Genomic DNA, 25,759 nt, shown 5'->3' with positions numbered 1-25,759 from the left:
CAAGACAGGAAGCCATCAAAATCCTAGAGAAGAAAGCAGCAACTTCTGATTCAACATGTCTCTAGAGGCAAGGGAAACAAAAGCAAAAATGAACTACTGGGACCTCACCAAAATGAAAAGCTTCTGCACAGCGAAGGAAAATATCTGCAAAACTAAAAGGCAACTGACGGAATGGGAGAAGATATTTGCAAATGACACATCAGATAAAAAGTTAATATCCAAATCTATAAAGAACTTATCAAACTCAACACCCAAAAAACAAATAATCCAGTGACGAAATGGACAAAAGACCTGAATAGACCCTGTTCCAAAGAAGATATCTAGATGACCAATTGACACATGAAAAAATGCTCAACATCACTCGTCACCAGGGAAATACAAATCAAAACCACAATGAGATAACACCTCACATACCTGTCAGAATGGCTAAAATAAATAACTCAGGCAATGACAGATGTCATTGAGGATGTGGAAAGATGAACCCTTTTGCATACATACATATGTATGTATGTATGTATGTATATACATATATATGTATGTATATACATATATGTATGTGTGTGTGTGTGTGTGTGTATATATATATATGTGTGTGTGTATATATATATATATATATATATATATATATATATATATATATATAATACACCTCAAGATGTTATATTGAGTGAGGCAACTCAAGTCTACAAGTATTTATTGAATATCTGCTACCAGCAGTTATCTTTGCTAAGTATTGGAATTTTCAAACAAGGCATTTCACTGCAGTTGAGGGGCTCCCAAATGACCTGGGAAAGCAGAAATATACATAACTGTAATAAAATGAGAAGGCTAACGGAAATTGCATTCATTTACTCTGCAGGGGATGAGTGAGGTAACATCATAGGCTGGACCAGATCTTGAATGACCAAAGCACTTTCCCAGAAAGAGGCCTGGGGAAGGACTTTCCGGACAGAGAAGAGCAAGTGAGCTGCAGGGAACATGTGACAGTGTGTAGCATGGCCAGAGCAGAGCATGAGTGGCTCACATTTCCCATAGCACAGGTGAGGCTTGAGCAACAGAATGACAGGAAGTGAAATTTGAAGTAATGCCAGACCAAAAATAGAAACTGTATCCTACAGACAAAGGGGAGTGACTGAAAGCATTTAAGTAAAGTTGAGACACAACTGGAATGTTTTAGTTCATCACTCTGGAAGAAGTATGGAACGAGTATGGAAAGATTTTTTTTAATGTTTATCTTTATTTTTGAAACAGAGCATGAGCGGGGGAGAGGCAGAGAGAGAGGGAGACACAGAATCCGAAGCAGACTCCAGGCTCTGAGCTGTCAGCACAGAGCCCGACGCAGGGCTCAAACTCGTCAACTGTGAGATCGTGACCTGAGCTGAAGTCGGATGCTCAACCGACTGAGCCACCCGGACGCCCCTGGAAAGATTTTTTTTTAAATATATATTCATATGGCTTTAGGTAAAGAAATGGTAGATAGGTGATGATGATATCAAATAGGGAAAGGTTATGTTGTTCAGTTCAGGACAAAATGAAAAATAGCCATATTACAAACTAAGAGCATTTGAAGAAGCTTGTCTAATTTACCCAATTACGGATTTAATTTTTACAATGGGGGGAACAGGAGAAATACTCAGTCAATGTTTCATATGCAAATCTGGTTGAAGTTAAGAGTGGGTATCATTCTGGGGCACCTCGGTGGCTCAGTCGATTGAGTGTCCGACTCTTGATCTCAGCTCAGGTCTTGATCTTGGGTTATGAGTTCAAGCAACGCATTGGGCTCCATGTTGGGCATGAAGCCTACTTTAAAAAATATATAGGTATAACTCTAATTTTTCCTTGTGTGTTGTATGTATTTGATCATACATTGAAATACTAATGTTTTCTGAGTGACATGATGACATGTCATAAGTACATATGCACATTGATAGTTAAAGCATAAATATTTGATTTCCAAGAAATATTTCTCTTTTAGATCATGAGAATGCATTTCATGTACAGTTGTCCAATCTTAAAGTGGCTTTTAAAAGAAAACAGTTTCCACCTCACCTTCACTTACAGCAGCACTGAGATGAAAACATGTAAGAAGTCAGGTAGTATGATCTCAGTTCCATGAGGGGCTCTTGACAGAACTCAACAACATAAAAAGTCATGCTGGGGATGTTAAAAGTGGATTGTAGATTGTAGGGATCCTATCTTCAAGGAGGTAACAGTGGGGAGCCAGAGAGCATTTGACGATTCTTAGGTGCCTACAAATAACATCCATAGCACAAGGTCTTATGGGAACCAAGGGGGACACCCAATTCAACTTGGGGTATACAGGATGCTCCTTAGTATGACAACTGAACAAGGTTTCAGAAGAGGAAGAGTGGAGTTGAGGGAGCTGGTGGTGGCCACTGGGCACAGGAATGGTGATGAACTCACAAAGGAGTGAGTATAAACTAAGAGTCTGTCACAAAAAATCAGGTGAAAGATTACTGCCAGTAAAAGGTGATTAATTTGAACTGTGCCAGCTGTATCAAGGATAAAGTTGAAGGAAGAAATGGAAGAAATGCTTAGAAGACAAAAATCCACAAGATGTAGAGATGAGTGAGCTGTGTACGGTGGAAGGAGAGGAACTGTGCTATTTCTTTTTTAATTTTTTTTGAGGGGAGGTACGAGCAGAGAGATAGGGAGAGAGAGAATCCCAAGCAGCTCCACACTGTCAGTGCAGAGCCTGACCACAGGGCTTGAGCTCACGAACCATGAGATCATGACCTGAGCCAGAAACCAGAGTCGGACACTTTACCAATGGAGCCACTCAGGTGCCCCGGAACTGTGCTATTTTGAAGCTACAGCAGTCTACACGATTTTGCAGTCTATAGTAATGTGTAAAGGAAAGACACACACTACAAACATCAGAAAAACTCTTTAAAAACTCTCTTCAGGGGCACCTGGGTGGCTCACTTAGCTGAGCGTCCAACTTCAGCTCAGGTCATGATCTCAAGGTTTGTGGGTTTGAGCCCCGTGGTGGGGCTCTGTGTTGACAGCTTGGAGGCTGGAGTCTGCCTTGAATTCGGTAGCTCTTTCTCTCTGCCCCTCCCCTGCTCACTCTCTTTCTCTGTCTCTCAAAAATAATAAAGGTTAAAAAAATATTTTTAATCTCTTCAGAAAAGCATTATGCTTTCCAGAAGGAAACCAATGATGGACTGACTTTAGATATTGCTCAAGAATGAAAAATCACATCGTGTAATTGAAGGTCTGAAATAGAACTAAAGATAAATTCTTCCCAATCAAGTAGCTTTAAGCCATGTATCAGATTAGTCTTGAGAGGACAAGTCTTCTGATTCAATTATTTTTAAAGCTTCTTCTATACTACAGTAACTACTGAATTGACAGCAACGTGGGCAACATGTTAAATGTGCATACATTAAAATACAATCACATAAATTAGCCTGGAAGATTGGCACTCATATTTGAGACAAATTAATACATTGTAGACAATGTCGCTCAAGAGTTAGCAATTTCCTTTAATAATTCTCCTGAGCTAAAGGGGGCTATTTCATTCATGTGACCCTAACAGCAGCCGATATTCATAACTGCTGTTATGGACTAAATTGAGTTTTAGACCAAGCATGAGTGGTGCCCCCAGGCATCACTAGTGGCTAATGTGATGGATACAATAAGCAAATTATGAAATCACCAGGACCTTATAACTACATGCAGGAAGTACTACTTTATCAGCAGAACGCTGTCTTTGCAAATGAACAAGGGAAGGATCGGAGTCAAACTAAGATAACCCTTTTAAATAATGCTGTAACCCCAATATATTATGCAATAAACACCAATAACATCTGCTAAGAAACAGCAAGTTACGATGTAAAATTGGTTTAAGGAAATACATAATCAAATTTCGGTCAGACATTTGGAGCAAAGTCGAGGAAGTTTACCATCTAAGTATTCCTCAGGACTGAAGTCCTAGAGCCTCTAAAATATGTGGGGTATAATTAACACTCTGATGGACACTTCTGGTCAAGATTCATACGATTACTCATCCCTTATATTTTCTATATATGCTCGATGGTTTCAAAAAGGTATCTTGATAGCAGAAATACAATTCATCTAATAGGGTAATACATTTAAGGTTTATTCATTTATACAGACAACAAACATTTATTTGATTTACTTAAAAACATGTATTAAGATTTTAGTTGAGGGGCACGTGAGTGGCTCGGTCTGTTAAGTGTCCAGCTTTGGCTCAGGTCGTGAGTTCAAGCCTCACGTCAGGTTCTGTCCTGACAGCTCAGAGCCTGGAGCCTGTTTCAGATTCTGTGTCTCCCTCCCTCTCTGCCCCTCCCCCGCTCATGCACATGCTCTCTCTCACTCTCTGTCTCGCTCTTGCTCTCTCTCTCTCCCTCAAAAATTAATAAACATTAAAAATAAAACATTTAAAATAAAAATGATTTTAGCTGAGGCAAGACACTTTGCTAAGTCCTAGAAACCAGTGACAGTCTTTTCATCTTTTCAGTACTGTTTTCATCAAGGAGCTTAGAGTTTGGTGGAAAAGGCAGACTTATACAGAGACAAGTTCATGATAATACATTAAGTGCAGAGCTGAAAGTCTGCTTAGGGTTCTGTGGGACAGCAGAAGAGAGAGACCCTTGGCCAAGGTGGGTCTCCAAAAAATCTTCCTAGAGAAAATAAAGCCTCAGCTGAATGTTGAACTAGGTATAGTAGTTACTCATCTTTGTCAGTAGGCTATTTCCACAGTAATGCTGAAAAAAAGGTATCCCAAATCATAGTACATAAAACAATAGCTTGTGATCTGATTAAAATTTTTTAGCCCCTTCCTTTCACTGCTTTGAGGCTTAGGTTTTCTGACTTTTTCCTTGCCTACGGGCCTTCCAGGGCCCTAGTCTACCAACTTGAATCGCAATGAGAAAGGGGATGATGAACTGAATCATGAGCCTTCAATTCAGACCCTGATTCCATCAAATCTCACCTCTGCCCCTCACTAGCCTTTGAGAAAGTCACATACTTTTGTCTCTGAGCCCAAGGTTCTTCCTGGATTAAGTGGGTTCAAAAATACTACTGTGTGGGGGTGGTGTGAGGTTCAAATGAGATCATGAATGTAGCAGTGCTTTACAAACTACAAATATCAGTCTTTACAGTTTTTAAAAATTTCTAACTTCCCAGATTAATGATATTATTCCATAATTTCATACGAGTATATTACATAATATCTGTGCTGGCTTATCACAAATGTCTTAGACTTTTCTTGGAATAAACTTATGAGATCATGATCCTCTTTTCAGAGATACAAAACTGGAGATAAAAAGCAGATGAGTGTTCTCCCAGCCAAAGATTTGGACCAGAATGGGATTGGATCTTAACACACTTCTACACCTAATTACCCTTTCATACAACTAAGCCCTTCAGTTAGTAATCTGTTATGAAATGCACTCATCTTCTATAAGACTCCTCCATTTAATTATCTAAATGACCTTTTGAGAAACACAGTTTTCTTATGCTCTCCATTTCATGGAGAAAGCAAGCCTGGCTAAGCACAATGCTAAGTTTACCTTTCAGGGGTAAACAACCAAACGTAGCAGAGGTGAGCCTTGAACCTGAGCCTTTTTTTCTCATCTCCTGACATCCCACAGCTAACTGAAGATACAACCAGAGCCAGAATTCAGACTTCCCACATCCTCATTCACTAACTTCCCTATGGAATCATGATGGCTATCAACGATGATGGGTTAAACTTGTACGTCCTAATCTCTACCAATTGACTTGAGGTCTTTTTCACAACTCACATCGCATTCTTGAAGGAAAATGAGAAGTTAGGAATGTTTAATGTAAAATATGTGAGATCTTAGATACTGGTTTATTCATCTCTAGTGTGCTGAGGGAAAAGAGAAGACTTTCAACTCATTAGACGCTTAATGGAAGTAATTCACTCCAGCGTTAATATACCAGTCCAGCAAAAAATCTCATCACAATTATTACATAAAATAAAGAATTTTGGATTCAAAATCAAAAGGTATCAAAAACAAACATTCGGCTTATTACTGGTAAATTGTTTCAAGGCAAAACGTTAGAAACAAAACAATAATTTTGCCAATAATGCATGTGATGATTAATTTCACGTATCAACTTGGGTGGGTCACAGTGCCCAGATATTGGATCAAACATTATTCTAGATATTTCTGTGAGAATGTTTTTGGATCAAATTTACTTTTAGATTGGCAGATTTTGAGTAAAGCGGATTGCCTTTCATAAAGGCAGACTTTCTGCACTCAAGAGGGAATTCTTCCAGCAGACTTTCTTTGGGAGTTCTACTTTTCCAAGTTCTTAAGAAAACTCCATAATCTTTCTCATAGTGGCTGCATCAATTTACAACAGTGCACAGGGTTCCCTTTTCTCCACATCCACGCCAACACTTATTTCTTGTCTTTTTGGTAATAGCCACGTAACAAGTATGAGGTGGTATCTCATTGCAGTTTTCGTGTGCATTCCCCTGATTATTAGTGATGTTGAGCAGCTTTTCATGTACCTGTTGGTCATTTGTATGTTTTCTTTGGAAAAAACATATGTTCACTTCCTCTGCCCATTTTTTACTTGTGTTGTTTGGGGTTTCCCCTCCCCCTCCCCCTCCTCCCCATCCTTCTCCTCCTTCTTCTGAGTTGAATGAGTTCTTGATATATTTTGGATGGTAACACCTTATCAGATATATGGTTTTCAAATATTTTATCCCACTCTGTAGATTGCGTTTGTTGATGTTGCTGATGCTTTCCTTTGCGTGCAGAAGCTTTCTAGTTTAAGTTTTCTGGTTTTACATCCTATGATTTTGATTTACGTTTGCTTTTCTGGTTTTACATCCTATTTCAAGTATTTAATCCATTTTTACTTTATTTTTCGTGTGTAGTGAAGATAGTGGTCAGTTTCATTCTTTCGCATGTGGCTGTCCAGTGTTCCCAATACAAGTTTTTGGAGAGATTATTCTTTCCTTTATTGTACATTCTTTGCTCCTTTGTCATAAATTAATTGGCCAGAGGAAGAGGGGATAGAAAGAGTGAGAAAAGGGCTGAGAGAGCCCTGAGAGGCTGGGGGAAAGGAGGAGGTAGCAGGTAGTTAGCCTCTGCTGGACACTGCGCCCACACACACCTGAGCCACACTCCAACCTCCCCACACCCTTCACCCTTCACTGACTCCCATGCATGCAACCTGGAAGCCAAGGGCAGGCAGAGGACTCCTCTGGGCCACAGCCCTCACCGACAGCTGACCTGGGGTGGGGTGAGGGGCCCAGCAGCCAGTCTGGTTCTTTCTCCTGGGAGCTCCACACAAGCATGAGAAGGTAGGGGCAGGGAGAGGGCAGGGAGGTGGTGGGGAAGGGGATCAGGCTCTCCTTGACAACAAGGCGTTCACCAAGGAGATGGACTAATGGGTCGAGCAGCTGAATGAGTGCAAACAGCTTAACCAGAACCAAGTGCAGACGCTGTGCCAAAAGGCTAAGGAAATTTTAGCAAAAGACTCAAATGTGCAAGAAGTTTGCTGTCCTGTTACTGTGTAGAAATGTGCATTGTCAGTTCCATGATCTTATGGAATTGGTGGCAAATCACCAGATACAAATGATCTATTCAAGGAGGACTATGTAGACAGAGGCTCTTACTCAGTGGAGAGTGTGACTCTTCTTGTGGCATTAAAGATGCATTACCCAACTGGGTGTTGTATGGAAACCAATTTGACAATAAATTTCATATATTGAAAAAAAAACAGATGCATTACCCAGAACACATTATAATATTGCAAGGAAAACAAGAAAGCTGACAAATTACCCAATTATAAGGCTTTTATGACGAATGTCTACGAAAGTATGCAAATACCAATGTTTGGACATATTTTACAGATCTAGTTGATTACCTTCCACTTAAAGCTTTAGTAGATGGACAGATATTTTGCCTCTACAGCATGGCATCTCTCCACCCATAGATAACACTGGATCATATAAGAGCCTAGGATCGTTTACAAGAAGTTCCACGTGAGGACCCAAAGTGTGATCTGTTTTGGCCAGATTCAGATGATCCTAGTGGGTGGGGCATTTCATCACGGGGTACTAGCTACACATTTGGACATTCTGAAACATGTAATCATGCCAGTGGTCTTACCCTGGTTTCTCCAGCTCACCAACTTATAATGGGAGGATACAATTGGTGTCATGATCAAAATGTGCTTACCATTTTCAGTGCACCCAACTACTGTAAGACTTGTGGGAACGAGGCCGCTTTTCATGGGATTAGATGACACTTCAAAATGTTCCTTCTTTACCTAAAATGATAATAATAATAATAATTAAAAAATCAAATACTCCTTCCTTCAGTTTGACCTACTACCTCATGGTGGAGAGCCTCATGTTACCCTTCATACCTCGGACTACTTCCTGTAGTAATTCCTCCCAGGAAAAACCTGCCTTTGCATGTGGAAGTATATCTGGCTTTTTAAAGTATATATATTTAAAAAAACAAAACAAAACAAAAATCAACAGTAATCCAACTTTCTGTAACAAATTGGGATCTGTCTTGGCATTAATCCATATAGACCAAAACATACCATACCAATGATGAGCATTTAGCACAATTTGAGACTGAAAATCCATACAACACTCTGTTCTAGATCAGTCCATCTTAACGGGTTGCCTGTTGTATTTGTAATATAGCCATTTCCCTCCGGACTGTTCCAGCATAAAAGGTAACTAACTCCTTCTTCTCCTTTTGCACTTATTTGGAAATTTTTAGTTCTAGTTTCACTGGCATGATTGATAGAATTGGAGTTTTACCTTTAAGAATAATTCACAAGCTAACTTCCACTTAATCCATTATGCTTTATTTTATTGAAATGCACCGTTAAATTAACTGAAGAAAAGATTCTTGGGAGTACATTTTTATAACAATAAAAAGGTTTCCCTTCATTTAAACTACTGTTTGATATTGTTCTGCATATTTTGTATGTGTGTCGTGACAGTGTTTGCATCATGTTTGGTGTACTAAGCAAAAAAACTTTCCATTGTAAACAAACAACTAATTAATTAATCCACTGACCATATGCATGGGTTTATTTCTGACTCTCTGTTCCCTTGGTCTATATGTTAGTTCTTATGCCAATACTGTACTGTTTTGATTACTATAGCTTTGCAATTTAGTTTGAAATAAAAAAGTGTGATGCCTTCTGACAGGGAAACAAAGGCAAGAGAAATGTAATGTAAATTAAATCTTACAGCCTGCAGCTGTAAGATACCTGAACCATGCAGAGCGTGACCTTCTTCAAGGGACTCATGGCTGCCTAAGTGCCTTAATGTTTATGTTTTCTTAAAGACTACAAGTAACAGCAGCTATCCCCTCAAGGTCCTGAAAGACTTGCTTTCAAGTTCCTTAGAAACTTAACTTTGTCTCTATCCCTCTCTCTTCAAAAATTTAAAGGTATATAATCAGTTGGGCTCTGCACTGGCAGCACAGACCACTTGCAGTTCTCTCTCTCCCTCCACTCCTCCCCTTCACACACACACTGTCTCAAAATAAATACATCCACTTAAAAAAAAAAAAAACATACGATCAGTCACTCCTCATAATCCCAATGCACCTCTTTCTGCCCATGGGTCCTGTCCTCTTGCTATAATAAAATCATCTTTTTGCACCAAAACTGTCTTAACAATTCTTTCCTAGCCATTCACTCTCGAACCCAAAACTTCCAAATCACATCATGTAATCACATCCTATTGGTGTCCTTACATCAGGCTTCAAGTCTTTTCATCTGGACTCCAAGCCTCGTGCAAACTTGGTTTTTTCTTCTTCTCTCCCTTTCTTTTCATTTCAGGACCTTTTTAGGGAATACAATCTTATTGGAACACTTTCATGTCAATTGCTCCGGCTGCAACCCTGTAGCCCATGGCTACTTTATATGGAGGAGAAAGCCGGCCTTTCAGTTGGAAATCAGTACCCTGGCCCAGAAGGGGTATAAGACCCAAAATAAGACCCAGAAACTTGATGTGCTCTCTTTATCCCTATTCTTATTCGGGGCTGTCTTTTGGGTACGGGACAACCACCTCAGTCACCAGCACAGCTGCCAATCTTAAGACTCCAGTGTGAGGTTCCCATCTCATTCATCTAATGTGATCCCCTCCACATCTCTGGTCTAGCTGCTTCTGGATAAGAGACCTCCACTGGAAGCTGGCTGAAACCAGTACCCAACTGAATTAAAACTCAACCTGGACCTTTTTCTAGGGAAGTCAGCTGTAAAGACTACATGCGTTGAAATGTCACTTAGACCATGATGGATTTCTATCTTTACTATTTTTCACCAGTGTCCCTTACTGACTACTTCAGTTATAAAATTGGATAATTTCCCCTTGTAAAACTCTTCTGGTGTTTTCCATGGGTTACAAACAGTAGATTCTTCCTGGTACAGCAAGGTATTTCGGGCCACTCACTGGCATCTGTTTGTAGTCTAGAATGCAGTGGGGAAGGGTGGGCAGTGGGGGGTATGCTGGCATCCTTTCTGTGGGTCTTTATGGCAGAATGGTGATCAATAGCACTTTCATTCGAGGGTTGCCTCTGGTGACGTTTGACACCTGGAACTTCTGCATGGGACTCGACCTGGGAGTCAGGGGGAGAGGGGATTTGGGGGTAATGGATCTTCTCTAAGCTTCTTCAGTTTCCAAGGACTCTCCCTTAACATACCTTTTAACCCACTGAAATCAATTCAGATTGCAAGGTTGATAGGATCTATCAGTTATATCTCTTCTGCAAGAAACAGGACAAATGGACTGAAGTACCCTCTGTCCTGCCCTGAATAACCATAAATCTGGACCCCAGCCTAAGGGCCTCTTACCAAATGTGTTTGGCCACTAGCCAGGCTGATAAACTCCCTCCGATCATACTGGATGATAATTTTCTATACAAGCCCCCTCCAAATAAAGCCAGGTTGCTGAAGGAAACATAGGCCATCCATAATGAAGGGGACACTGATACTCTCACTGTTCCTCCTAATAGACTCAGGTTACTCTGGCTGTGTGTGGGGGTTTCTCCCTCATTCATTTCCGGGGCTGATGGCTATGATAATTGGAGCCAACTGTGCATGAGGACGGGGACTTTAAGGGATATTCCCAAGTAGCTGCTGAAACTCCTTTTGTTTCGTGGAAGTTCCGTCTTCTCTGGCCTGACGTAGGGGCCTATTTCCACTTGGTGTGGAGAAAAACTCTGCTTCCACTCATCTGTTTGTGCTGACAGGCTTTAAGACCCAGAGACCTCTTTTCCTGCCCTCTGGGCTTTTATAGACCTCCACACTTCGAGGCTGCACCTCCCCTCTTCTGCCTTCCTCTCCCCTCCTCCTGTTTCTGCAGCACCTTGGGTGTGGCCTACATAACTGGCCCTTTCCATCCTCAGTGCCTCTGGCACCACGGGCTCCTCCTCCTACCCTTGCTTTCAAGGAGCTAAGAGCACCCCCTTGAACCTACACCTTACACTTCATATTTGCGCCACCAGTGTCCCAGGTAAAAACTGACAATGGGAAACAAGTTGATTGGCTTTTAAGTAGATACAGGTGGAATCTATTTGATAGTTAAACTGAGTTAAGCTTGTTGGTTTCATTAAGACAGACACGTTTTTAGAGTTATCATTAAATACAAAACTTTTTATTCTACCTAGCTTTACTAAAGGTCAAACAAGGTTGTGTGATCTCTTGCAATTTGTCAGCAAAGGGATGACTTAAAAAGATAATTTTTCTGTCTCAAAGTTTTCCTGAGTAATTTTTAAGATAGCTTTCAAAGTCTTTGGTAACCTGAAACGTTAGAGTTTTGTTTGGATGATATATTAGATTCAATTCATTGGGCTTCTAGACCTTTCCCAAATAGGATGGAGTGCTAAAGCAGTGATTACTAAATGTAGGTTTGTGTTTTTGGTGTCTTATTGTAGAGAGATTGAGAATACTTGGGTCTGTTGGTAAATATGCTATGTGCTTTATTAAAAAACTGTACTATGAAAAAATGTTTTTTTTTAATTATACAATGTATTTATAGATTTCAGAAATCTAGTGTGACAGTTACACAATTGATTACTAGGTTTCTGTCTCACTGGAGAGTGTTTTCTAGGAGTCAAAACTCGGGTAAACATAATTAAGACTGATGGAAATAAGGAGAGCGACTCTGTACATAGAAGAGCAGCAAAGAGTTAGTGGAGGAGCCAAGTTGATGGAACAGCATGGAAGCTTTTTGTGTGTCTTGCGTCCATGAAATAGACCAACACTAAACCATCCTGCACACCTAGAAAACTGATCTGAGGATTAACACAACAATCTACACAACCTCAACCACAGAACTCAGCAGGTATGCAGCGTGGAGAGGTGAGCTGGGGGAAAGAGAAGCCACGGAAAAAGCACCCCTCCCCCAAAAGTAGCTGGAGAGAAAGTGGAAAAGTGGAAACAGCTGCACGGACTGAACTAAAAAGGGAGAAAGGAGAAAGGAGAAAGGAGAAAGGAGAAAGGAGAAAGGAGAAAGGAGAGGGTTTAAATTCCAGGGGCGCCTGGGTGGCTCAATTGGCTAAGCTTCCGACTTCAGCTCAGGTCATGATCTCACAGTTCGTGAGTTCGAGCCCCACGTTGGGCTCTGTGCTGACAGCTCAGAGACTGGAGCCTGCTTCTGATTCTTCTGTGTCTCTGTCTCTGCCACTCCCCTGCTCACACTCTCTCTCTCTCTCTCAAAAATAAATAATAAACATTTTAAAAAATAAATAAATTCCATTAAGACTATAAGCAGGGGGAAGTGCAGAGTCTGAAACTCCGCCGCTCCATACCCGGAGGTGCTCTGTTGAGAAGGGTGAATCCCCAGGAGCAGAGTGGAGTCTGGGGGTCTTCAGGCCACACGGGGAGAGGCACTTCCCCTGCTGGGAGGACACCTGATAGAGGCTGTGTGGGTCCCCCAAGGGCAAGGCCCCTGTGGACCCAGGAGGACAACCACATTCGCTGGTGCTGGAACAAGGTCGTTAAGGGTGAAGCCTGGTGCCAGATGTGTGTTGTGATTTTCCATAATCCCTGAAATGCTGCTGCTGCACTATCTCATGAACTTGCTCTGGGGCGGGCTGGCACCCGGTGGCAGTCTGTGGGTATCGGCAGCAGCAGGGCCCCGCAAACATTCCTGGGTGAGGCCGACACTCAGCCATTGCTCGGTGAGACCCTCCTGCAGAGGGGCAGAATGAGTCAAAGCCGCAGTCCCTCCAAAATAAGGGGTCAGGAAACACAGCTGCATCTGACACAAAACTCAGGAGGGAGGTACTGCCTGAGGCTAGGTCATGGACTGTATGAAAGTGGGGAGTGGACATGAAAGAGCGGACCTATGCCGGCCAACTCCATCTTGTTCTGTGTCCTCCACCTTGAGTGACTGCGTCCCCGACATGGCCCCTTTCCAGGAAAATCGCAGAAACCTCAGACCACGCCTCCTCCCCTTGAGTAACCTCCCGCTCACCCGTTCAAACTTCCTGATCAAAACACGCCCAGCAACCTGCGTAACGGGATTCCGACCCTTCCTCAGCCAATCCGCTGAGGCCACAGCCAATACCTCACCAACTGCCCCTAGACCCCTATAAAACCTTTGTGCTTTTGAAACTTGCTCTCTCTCTCCGGTATCTCACCTCTGCGTCGGTGCAGATAGGGGATTGAGCTCGAGCTAGCTTGAATAAAGGCTCTTTGCTTTTGCATGGGACTCGGCTCCCTGGTGGTCTTTGGGGATCACGAATTCTGGGCATAACATTTGGGGGCTCGCCCGGGATCCCTAAGACCCCTGAGGGACCCCCGACCCGGAGAGCCTGACTGGCCACGGTTAGTGTCTGTTTGTTCCATCTTTTCTGTGTGAGCTCATTTCTGAAATTCTGGTAGTGCCCAGCGCGGTCTAAGTGGACGCACTGGAGGACCACAGGCCGGGAGTTTCAGAAGACGTTCCAATCCTCCCTTCTGGAGGGACGTGGAATCCCCTCATCGGTTTTGGAGGGACGTGGAATCCCCTCAAAGGTCTGAGACGAGGCAGGTCACTCCTGCCGGTCAGCACGAGGCCGTCGTCTAGCTTTCAGTTTTGCTTCCATGGAGTTGGAAGACTTTCTAGGGGCCCTCTGTTTGTCTGTTTCTGTGTTTCTCTGTTTTGTTCTGTGGACTTACTGGACGGACATTATGGGACAGACTCAGACTACCCCTCTAACCATTATCACTTGGCAGGACCTTGTAGAAGACCCACCCTCTTGGCTTAAGCCCTTCCTAGCCTCACTCCCTCTGGAGCCAAAACCTATTCTTGCTTTGCAGGGGACAGAGAAGAGGGAAAACAAGAAAAGTCTTACCCGCCTTTAACACCCCTCTACCCTGTCCTACAGGGGGGGGACTTAAGAAGAATTAATTTTTCCTCCCCTGTATAACCCCCCTAGGATGCCGGAAGAACACCATCTTCCCCCTCCAGGGGAGGCAGACACTGTTGCGAGAGTGGGAGGTGGAAATGCTCCAGTAGGAAGCCCGCCCTCTACCAGACAAAGGGCTCAGAGGGAGCAATCTGCCTCCGCTGCCGACTCCACTATTCTGCCCCTGCGAGCCACCAGAGCCCCAGACATGGAGGGGAATCAGCCCCATCATTATTGGCCTTTCGCCACTAGTGACCTCTACACTTGGAAAGCTCAGAATCCTAAATTTTCTGAGAAACCGGCAGGGCTTATTGATTTATTAGACTCTGTTCTTTTTACTCATCAGCCCACGTGGGACGGTTGCCAGCAGCTTTTGCAGGTCATGTTCACAACTGAGGAAAGAGAAAGAATCCTCAATGAGGCCCGAAAACTAGTTCTGGGCGCAGACGGGAATCCCACCACCAACCAGGCTCAGATAGATGCCTCCTTCCCCTTAACTCGGCCCCAGTGGGATTTCAACACAGCAGAAGGTAAGGAGAGGCTCTGGGTCTACCGCCAGACTCTAATGGGGGGGGGTCTCCGAATGGCTGCTAGAAAGCCAACCAATTTGGCCAAGGTAGGAAATGTACAACAGGGAAAAGATGAATCTCCGGCTGCCTTTTTAGAATGGATCATGGAGGCATTCCGTACCTATACCCCCATGGATCCAGAGGCTCTGGAAAGCAAGGCGGCTGTTATCATGGCTTTTATAAACCAATCGGCCATAGACATTAGGAAAAAATTACAGAAAATAGATAGACTAGGAGAAAAAAAGTCTGCAGGACTTACTGGTGGTAGCCGAAAAGGTATACAATAAACGGGAGCCTCCTGAGGACAAGCAGGCTCGCGTCATGGCGGCTGCCAGCAGTAAGCAGACTCGAGACCTGGCCAGAATACTACTAGCTACCACTGCTGACTCCCCAAGGAACGAGACCACCATCTCCAGCAGCTAGCAGATGACACAAGAAAAGGTAAAGGAACCACCAAGGGGGGAAGCAGAGGCTGCAGAAAGATCAGTGCGCATACTGCAAGGAGATAGGGCATTGGGCCCGAGAGTGTCCAAAAAAGGCCGGTGGGAAGGGAAGCAAGACTGATCAATTAAAAGTCCTAGAGCTAGATGAACTAAGTGATTAGGGGAGTAGGGGTTCAGACCTCTCCCCGAACCCAGAGTAACTCTTAAAGTGGAGGGGACTCCTGTTGACTTCCTCGTCGACACCAGAGCACAACATTCGGTCCTCTGCACCCCACAAGGAAAACTAGCCAGCAAGAAGTCCTGGGTACAAGGGGCAACTGGTATGAGCCAGTATTCATGGACTACCCGAAGAACGGTAGATTTGGGGATGGGCCGGGTATCCCACTCCTTTATGGTAATACCAGAATGCCCCTACCTGCTGTTAGGATGGGACTTACTGACCAAGATTGGAGCTCAGATAACTTTCAGACAAGGGGGGGCCTCAGGTCACCGATGGCAAGGGCCACCCCGTCCAGGTCCTGACCATGAAACTGGAGGATGAATACTACCGCCTCCACCAGGAGGCGCTCCTGAGAGAGGATAATATAGACAGATGGCTACAAGAATTCCCCTAGATTTGGGCAGAGACGGGAGGGATAGGACTAGCCACTCACAGGACCCCGGTCCTGATAGAGCTCAAGCCAGGAGAGAGTCCGGTACGGATCAAACAATACCCCATGTCTCAGGAGGCCCAGAAAGGGATCCAGCCACACATCCGGAGACTACAAAGCCTAGGGGTAGTGGTTCCTTGCCAGTCTCCCTGGAACACCCCCCTACTGCCGGTCAAAAAGCCTCACACAAATGACTACCGACTGGTACAAGACCTCTGGGAAGTAAATAAGAGGGTCACGGACATACACCCAACTGTTCCCAACCCATATACTCTCTTGAGCTCCTTGGCGCCTTCCAAGGTCTGGTATACTGTACTAGATTTAAAGGACACCTTCTTCAGTCTGCCGCTGGCACCCCAGAGCCAACCTTTGTTCGCCTTCGAGTCGCATGATCCGGAGGAGGGCTACAGTGGGCAACTCACCTGGACATGGCTACCTCAGGGATTCAAAAATTCACCCACCATCTTCAACGAGGCACTACACAAGGACCTGGATGAGTAGACAAGGGAGCAGCCTGGCCTCACCCTCCTACGGTACATAGATGACATCCTGATTGCTGCCGACTCGGCCAAAGACTGTGAGCGAGGGACCCAGGACCTGCTGGCTATCCTGGGGGCCTTAGGGCACCGGGCATCCGCGAAGAAGGCTCAAGATATGCAGGGAGAGGGTAAGTTACCTGGGATATATCCTGGAGGGCGGACAGCGGCAGTTTTCAGATGCCAGAAAAGAAACTGTCCTAAAGATCCCTACTCCCACCTCCCGAAGAGAAGTGAGGGAATTCCTAGGATCAGCCGGCTACTGCCGCCTCTGGGTTCCAGGTTTTGCTGAGGTCGCCAGACCCCTCTACCAAAGAGGGAAAACATTTAAATGGGCTGAAAAAGAAGAATAATCAGTTAAAAAAGGCCCTCCTAAGTGCCCCAGCCCTGGGCCTACCAGACATTATGAAGCCCTTCCACCTCTTTGTAGACGAACATAAGGGAATAGCAAAAGGGGTTCTAACTCAAGCCTTGGGCCCCTGGAACCGCCTGGTGGCTTACCTGTCCAAGAAACTAGACCCAGTGGCTGCCGGCTGGCCGCCATGCCTAAGAATTATTGCGGCGACAGCACTCCTAGTCAAGGACACAGACAAACTGACCCTAGGACAGGAGATCTGGATCACGACCCCACACGCCATGGAAGGGGTCCTGAAACAGCCTCCTGATAGATGGATGAGCAACACATGTATGACTCATTACCAGAGCCTCCTACTCAACTCTCCTTGAGTGCGGTTCCAACCCAGTGCAGCCCTCAATCCTGCAGCACTGCTGCCCGACCCTGACCTAGGTGCCCCACTACATGACTGTGCAGGAATCCTGGAACAAGTACACAGATTCCGGACGGACCTGACCGACCGGCCCCTCCCCGATGCCGAGGCTACTTGGTTCACTGATGGCAGCAGCTTTGTGTGAGATGGACACAGGTATGCGGGTGCAGCAGTGCTCACCGAAACAGACACCGTATGGGCGGAGGCTCTACCCTCCAGAACGTCAGCCCAGTGAGTAGAGCTCATAGCCCTCACCAAGGCGCTGATGCTGGGAGCTGGAAAACGGCTTAACATCTACACAGACAGCCATTATGCGTTTGCCACAGCTCATATTCATGGGGCAATTTATCAGGAGAGGGGTTACTGACGGCAGAAGGACGGACTATAAAAATAAGCAGGAGATACTTAACCTGCTTACGGCCTTATGGCTTCCTGCCAAGCTAGCCATTATCCACTGCCAAGGGCACCAGAAAGCTGATAACCCAGTAGCTAGAGGTAATCCAAAGGCTGACCAGGCAGCCAAGGCAGTAGCCCTTACTTCAGTCCCCACCATGACCATATAACTACTGGACCCAGGAGACCCAGTTTTACCAGACCAGCCCAAATACTCCCAGGAGGAGTTACAGTGGATCAAGAAACTCCCCATGGCCCAGGAGATAAAGAGATGGTGGTATACACCTAACAAGGAGCTCGTGCTGCCAGACCGGCTTGGAGTCTCAATATTAGAGCAAATGCATCGGTCTACTCACATGGGGGCCTGAAAATTAAAAGACTTAATCCGACATGCCAGAATCAAGATTCACCAACAGGACACCAAAATAGAGCAAGTTGTATCTGCCTGCAAGACCTGCCAACTCACCAACGCGAGAGCCACATCAAATAAAAAAGGAACCAGGCTCAGAGGCACCAGGCTGGGAGCACAATGGGAAGTCGACTTCACTGAAGTCAAACCAGGAAAGTATGGTTATAAATATCTTTTAGTATTTACAGACACCTTCTCTGGCTGGGTGGAGGCATACCCAACCAAGCATGAAACGGCTCAGACGGTGGCTAAGAAGCTACTAGAAGACATCTTACCCAGGTATGGTTTTCCTGACATGATAGGATCAGACAATGGACCAGCTTTTATCTCACAGGTAACGCAGGCAGTAGCCAAGGCGGTGGGGGCAAACTGGAAATTACATTGTGCTTATAGGCCCCAGGGCTCAGGACAGGTAGAAAGAATGAATAGAACCCTAAAAGAGACCCTTACCAAATTAACCATGGAGACTGGCGGGGACTGGGTGACTCTCCTACCGTATGCCCTTTACTGGGTTAGGAACACTCCTTACACCTTGGGTTTTACTCCCTACAAGATCATGTTTGGCAGGCCACCCCCTATTATTCCCAACCTTCGAGCTGAACTTCTTACTGAGTTTAAAGATCAAGAACTTTTTCTTTCCTAGAGAGGGCTCCAGAGGGCGCACGAGGACATTTGGCCGCGCCTCCGTACCATCTACGAGGCTGGCCCGACTCCAACACCTCATCAGTACAGGCCGGGAGACTGGGTCTATGTCAAGAGACACCACTGAGAGACCCTTGAGCCATGCTGGAAGGGACCCTACATCGTGGTGCTCACAACCCCCACCGCTCTCAAAGTAGACATCATCGTGACCTGGGTCCATCACACCCCCGTTCGGCCAGCGGACCTCTCCTCGATCCGGAAGGACTTCGTCACGTGATGGGCTATCAATCGGGACCAACACAACCCACTCAAGCTCAAGCTACAGCGCATTCGACCCACCTAATATTGGTAACTCTGTTAGCTCTGCTTGTCACTGCTCATGCTGCCGGGAGTCCCCATGCCCCCCAAAACATCACCTCACAGATCATAGACACCAGCTCGGGGACAATACTTAATCAGACCTCCCAGAGCCACCCCAGGGACACTTGGTTCCCAGAACTCTGCGTAGACCTCCAAACTCTGTTCCCCTTGTCACCATACACCCCCAGATTCCACGCGCAGCACCTTTACAAAATAGAAATGCAGCCAGTCCCATGATTGGGTCCGCAAGCTACATGACAAGGGGGGAATGAAAAAGCGGACCTACACTGGCCGACTCCATCTTGTTCTGTGTCCTCTACCTTGAGTGACTATGTCCCTGACACGGCCCCTTTCCAGGAAAATCGCAGAAACCTCAGACCACACCTCCTCCCCTTGAGTAAACTCCCGTTCACCTGTTCAAACTTCCCGATCAAAATATGCCTGGCAACCTGCGTAACGGGACTCCGACCCTTCCCCAGCCAATCGGCTGAGGCCACGACCCTTCCCCAGCCAATCGGCTGAGGCCACAGCCATTACCTCACCAACTGCCCCTAGACCCCTATAAAACCTTTGTGTTTTTGAAACTCGCTGTCTCCGGTATCTCACCACTGCGTCGGTGCAGGTAGGGGATTGAGCTCGAGCTAGCTAAAATAAAGGCTCTTTGCTTTTGCATGGGACTCAGCTCCCTGGTGGTCTTTGGGGATCACGAATTCTGGGCAGACAGAGCTGAAGAGAAAGGACAGGTGTGTGATTGCTGATCAGTGAGAACAGAGTTCAGATGCTAAAGACTGGGTAGGTGGGTGGCGCCATTTTCACTGTTCCTGCACATGCGCATACGCACCTATAGGTGCCACAACAATCCATCCCAGTATGCTAGAAGCGCCATCTAGTGGAGAACAGAGTCATTACACCAAGCCCTGCCCAACTGGGCCAACCTAACTCTTCAGGAACACGTCTCTGCCTGCTTAGTTTATGGACTATAAAGCACTTCATAGTTTGACTTCTAGGGCAAAACAAAGTAATTTCAGTCGTATTTCAGTCTGTTTGCCGACCCATCTATTGAATTTTTCTTTATTTTTTTAATTTTTTCTCTTTTTAGTTTCTTTTTCTTGACTACAGAAAGAGAAAAAATTCATTTTTATTTTCAATTTCTATTACAAATATTTTTCTTTGTTTTTTTCTACCATATTTTTTACTTTTGTATAAATTTTTTCAAATTCTATTTTACTTCCATCATTTCATTTTAGTCTACTTCAGTGTATTCATTTTTTCAAATTTTCAAACGATTTCCTTTTTTTTTTTATTTCCCCTTTTTTCTCTAAGCTACCAAGCCCCTTTCAAAACCAAAACCAAAACATACCCAGGATCTAGCATCATTTATTCGATTTGTATGTGTGTTTATTTTTAATTTTTCTAATTTTAATGTTTTAAATTTTAATATTTTTTAGTTTTATTTTCACCTCATTAATCCCTTTTCTCCCTTCAAAATAATGAAATGAAGGAATTAACCCCAAAAGAAAGAGCAGGAAGAAATGACAGCCAGGGACTTAACCAACACAGATACAAGCAAGATGTCTGAACCAGAATTTAGAATGACGATAATAAGAATATTAGCTAGAGTCAAAAATAGATCAGAATCCCTTTCTGCGGAGATAAAAGAAGTAAAAGCTAGTCAAGATGAAATAAAAATACTATAACTGAGCTGCAATCTTGAATGAATGCCAAGGAGGCAAGGATGGTTGAGGCAGGAAAGAGAATCAGCAATATAGAGGACAAACTTATGGAGAATAATGAAGCAGAAAAAAAGAGGGAGAGTAAGGCAAAAGAGCACGATTTAAGAATTAGAGAAATCAGTGACTCATTAAAAAGGAACAACATCAGAATCATAGGGGTCCTAGAAGAGGAAGAGAGAGAAATAGGGGTAGAAGGATTATGTGAGCAAATCATAGCAGAAAACTTTGCTAATCTGGGGAAAGACACAGACATCAAAATCCAGGAAGCACAGAGAACTCCCATTAGATTCAACAAAAACTGACCATCAACAAGGCGTATCATAGTCAAATTCACAAAATACTCAGTCAAGGAAAGAATCATGAAAGCAGCAAGGGAAAAAAGTCCTTAACCTACAAGGGAAGAGAGATCAGGTTTGCAACAGATCTATCCACAGAAACTTGGCAGGCCAGAAAGGAGTGGCAAGATATATTCCATGTGCTGAATCAGAAAAATATGCAGCCAAGAATTCTTTATGCAGCAAGGCTGTCATTCAAAATAGAAGGAGAGATAAAAAGTTCCCAGACAAACAAAAATTAATGGAATTTGTGACCACTAAACCAGCCCTGCAAGAAATTTTAAGGGGGACTCTGAGGGGAAAAAAGATGAAATAAATACATACACATATACATACATACATACATACATATATACATACATACCAAAAGCAACAAACACTAGAAAGGATCAGAGAACACCACCAGAACTCCAATTCTACAAGCAACATAATGGTAATACATTCACATCTTTCAGTACTCATGCTAAACGTCAATGGACTAAATGATCCAACCAAAAGACACAGGGTAACAGAATGGATAAGAAAACAAGATCCATCCATATGCTGTTTACAAGATACCTTCAGATTGAAAGTAAGGGGATGGGGAACCATCTATCATGCCAAAGAATGAATGGGCTAACCAAGAAGTTAAAAAATTCATGGAAGCCAATGAAAATGATAACACCACAACCCAAAACCTCTAGGACGCAAGAAAGGTGGTCATAAGAGGAAAGTATATAGCAATCCAGGCCTTCCTAAAAAAGGAAGAAAGATCTCAGATATACAACCTAACCTTACGCCTTAAAGAGCTGGAAAAAGAATAGCAAATAAAACCCAAAACCTGCAGAATACAGGAAATAATAAAGATTAGAGAAAAAATTATTGCTATCAAAACCAAACCAAACCAAACCAAACCAAAACAGTAGAACAGATCAATGAAACCAGAAGCTGGTTCTTTGAAAGAATTCACAAAATTGATAAACCACTAGCCAGTTGGATGAAAAAAAAAAAGGAAAGGAACTAAATAAAAAAAATCAATAATGAAAAAGGAGAGATCACAACCAACACAGCAGATATAAAAATAATAAGAGAGTATTATGAGCAATTAAATGCCAATAAAATGGGCAATCTGGAAGGAATGGACAATTTTCTAGAAACATATACACTACCAAAACTGAAACAGGAAGAAACAGAAAATTTTAACAGACCCATAACCAGTAAAGAAATCGAATTAGTAATCAAAAATCTCCCAAAAAACAAGAGTCCAGGGCTGGATGGCTTTCCAAGGGAATTCCACCAAACATTTAAGGAAGACTTAACACCTACTGTCTTGAAGCTGTTCCAAAAAATAGAAATGGAAGGAAAACTTCCAAACTCTTTCTATGAAGCCAGAATTACCTTGATTCCAAAAGCAGACAGAGACCCCACTAAAAAGGAGAACTAGAGACCAATTTCCCTGATGAATATGCATGAAAATATCCTCAACAAGATATTAGCCAACCGGATCCAACAATACATTAAAAAATTATTCACCACGACTAAGTGGGATTTTTACCTGGGATGCAGGGCTCGTTCCATATCCACAAAACAATCAATGTGATTCATCACATCCATAAAAGAAAGGACAAGAACCATATGATTCTCTCAATAGATGCAGAGAAAGCATTTGACAAAATACAGCATCCTTTCTTGATAAAAACTCTGAAGAATGTAGGGATAGAAGGATCATACCTTGAGATCATAAAAGCCATATACAAAAGACCCAATGCTAATATCATCCTCAATGGGGAAAAATTGAGAGTTTTCCCCCTAAGATCAGAAACACAACAGGAATGTCCACTCTCACCACTGTTATTTAACCTAGTGTTGGAAGTATTAGCCTCTGCAATCAGACAATACAAAGAAATAAAAGGCATCCAAATCAGCCAGGAGGACGTCAAACTTTCACTCTTCGCAGATGACATGATACTCTATATGGAAAACCCAAAAGATTCCACCAAAAAACTGCTAGAACAGATTCATGAATTCAGCAAAGTTGCAGGATATAAAATCAATGCACAGAAATCAGTTGCATTCCTATATATCAACAATGAAGCAACAGAAAGAGAAATCAAGGAATCGATCCCATTTACAATTGCACCAAAGTCCATAAAACACCTAGGAATAAATCTAACCAAAGAGGTGGAAAATCTATACAATGCAAACTATAGAAAGCTTATGCAAGAAATTGAAGAAGACACAAAAAAGTGGAAAAAGATTTCATGCTCCTGGATAGGAAGAACAAATATTGTTAAAATGTTGATACTACCCAAAGTAATCTACATATTCAATGCAATCCCTATCAAAATGACACCAGCATCCTTCGCAGAACTAGAACAAATGACCCTACAATTTGTATGGAACCAGAAAAGACCCCAAATAGCCAAAGCAATCTTTAAAAAGAAAACCAAAGCAGGAGGCATCACAATCCCAACTTCAAGCTGTACTACAAAGTTGTAATCATCAAGACAGTATGGTACTGGCACAAAAATAGACACTCAGATCAATGGAACAGAACAGAGAACCCAGAAATGGACCCACAAACGTATGGCCAACTAATCTTTGACAAAGCAGGAAGGAATATCCAATGGAATAAAAACAGTCTCTTCAGCAAGTGGTGCTGGGAAAATTGGACATCAACATGCAGGAGAATGAACCTAGGCCACTTTCTTACACCATACACAAAAATAAACTCAAAATGGAAGAAAGACCTAAATGTAAGTCAGGAAGCCATCCAAATGCTACAGGAGAAAGCAGGAAAAAACCTTTTTGATCTTGGCCACAGCAACTTCTTACTCAACACATCTCTGGAGGCAAGAGAAACAAAAGCAAAAATGAACTATTGGAACCTCATCAAAATAAAACTTCTGCACAGCTAAGGAAACAATCAGCAAAACTAAAAGGCAACTGACAGAATGGGAGAAGATATTTGCAAATGACATATCAGATACAGGGTAGTATCCAAAATCTATAAAGAACTGATCAAACTCAACACCCAAAAAACAAATAATCCAGGGAAGAAATGGGCAAAAGACATGAATAGACAATTCTTCAAAGACGACATCCAGATGGCCAACAGACACATGAAAAGATGCTCAACGTCACTCATCATCAGGGAAATACAAATCAAAACCACAATGAGATACCACCTTACACCTGTCAGAATGGCTAACATTAACCACTCAGGCAACAACAGACATTGGCGAGGATGCAGAGAAAGAGGATCTCTTTTGCATTTTTGGTGGGAATGCAAGCTGGTGTGGCCACTCTGGAAAACAGTATGGAGGTTCGTCCAAAAATTAAAAATAGAACTACCCCAAGACCCAGAAATTGCACTGCTAGGTATTTATCCAAGGGATACAGGTGTGCTGTTTCAAAGGGCCACATGCACCCTAATGTTTATAGCAGTGCTATCAATAGCCAAAGTACAGAAAGAGCCCAAATGTCCATCGATGGATGAATGGATAAAGACGATGTTGTGTATATACATATGATTATTACTTGGCAATCCAAAAGAATGAAATCTTACCATTTGCAACTACGTGGATGGAACCAGAGAGTAATATGCTAAGCAAAATTAGGCATAAAAGGACAAATATCAATGACTTCACTCATATGAGGACTTTAAGACACAGAACAGATGAACACAAGGGAAGGGAAGCAAAAATAATATAAAAACAGGGAGAGGGACAAAACAGAAGAGACTCTTAAATATGGAGAACAAACAGAGGGTTGCTGGAGGGGTTGTGGGAGGGGGGATGGACTAAATGGGTAAGGGGCATTAAGGAATCTACTCCTGAAATTATTGCTGCACTATATGCTAACTAATTTGGATATAAATTAAAAAAATAAAATTTGAAGAAAAAAAAAGGGAGTAGTTTGAAAAAAAAAAAGAAAAGCAGGAGATCTGTAACAAAGATCTGAGAAATGGGAATACATTTTTGTTGAGGGTAAAAGACAGTAATTTTGTCCTAAAGGAGACTGGTTCTTTGGAGAAAAATGGCTTAGGTCAAAATCTGAATGCAAAAGAAAGTTGTAGAAGGTCTGTAAAGACAAAGCCTTAGAAAGAATTTTGTGTGGTCAGACTAAGATTTAAAATATGAATTTTAGTGGCACCTGGGTGGCTCAGTCGGTTGAGCATCTGACTTCGGCTCAGGTCATGATCTCACAGTTTTGTGAGTTCTAGCCCCGTATCAAGCTCTGTGCTGACAGCCCGGAGCCTGGATCCTGCTTCACATTCTGTCTCCCTGTCTCTCAGCTCCTCCCCTGCTCATGCTCTGTCTCTCTCTGTCTCTCAATAATACATAAATGTTTAAAATTTTTTCAATAAAATTAAATTTAAAAATTAAAAAATGAATTTTAAAAGCACACTGTCACAAAATTAAAATTCTGCTTTTCTCTCTACAAAAAAGACAACATTTTCTTGGAATGTTGGTTTACTCTTGATATGAAAATGTAAACAGAGTTTGTTTGTTTGTTTTCTTCTATTTTGTCTGCCC

The 25,759-nt window shown here is 43.1% G+C and overlaps 1 pseudogene; it reads left to right on the top strand.

Annotated features, from left to right (window-relative positions):
• Nucleotides 1-8,425, top strand: part of LOC101099701 — a 39,403-nt pseudogene extending 30,978 nt beyond the window's left edge.
• Nucleotides 8,426-25,759: the final 17,334 nt, after the last annotated feature.

The sequence above is a fragment of the Felis catus genome, chromosome E1, assembly GCF_018350175.1.
Source record: "Felis catus isolate Fca126 chromosome E1, F.catus_Fca126_mat1.0, whole genome shotgun sequence".
NCBI lineage: Eukaryota > Metazoa > Chordata > Mammalia > Carnivora > Felidae > Felis > Felis catus.
Note: the sequence above shows the minus strand (reverse complement) of the source record. Positions and strands in the feature narration are given on the sequence as shown.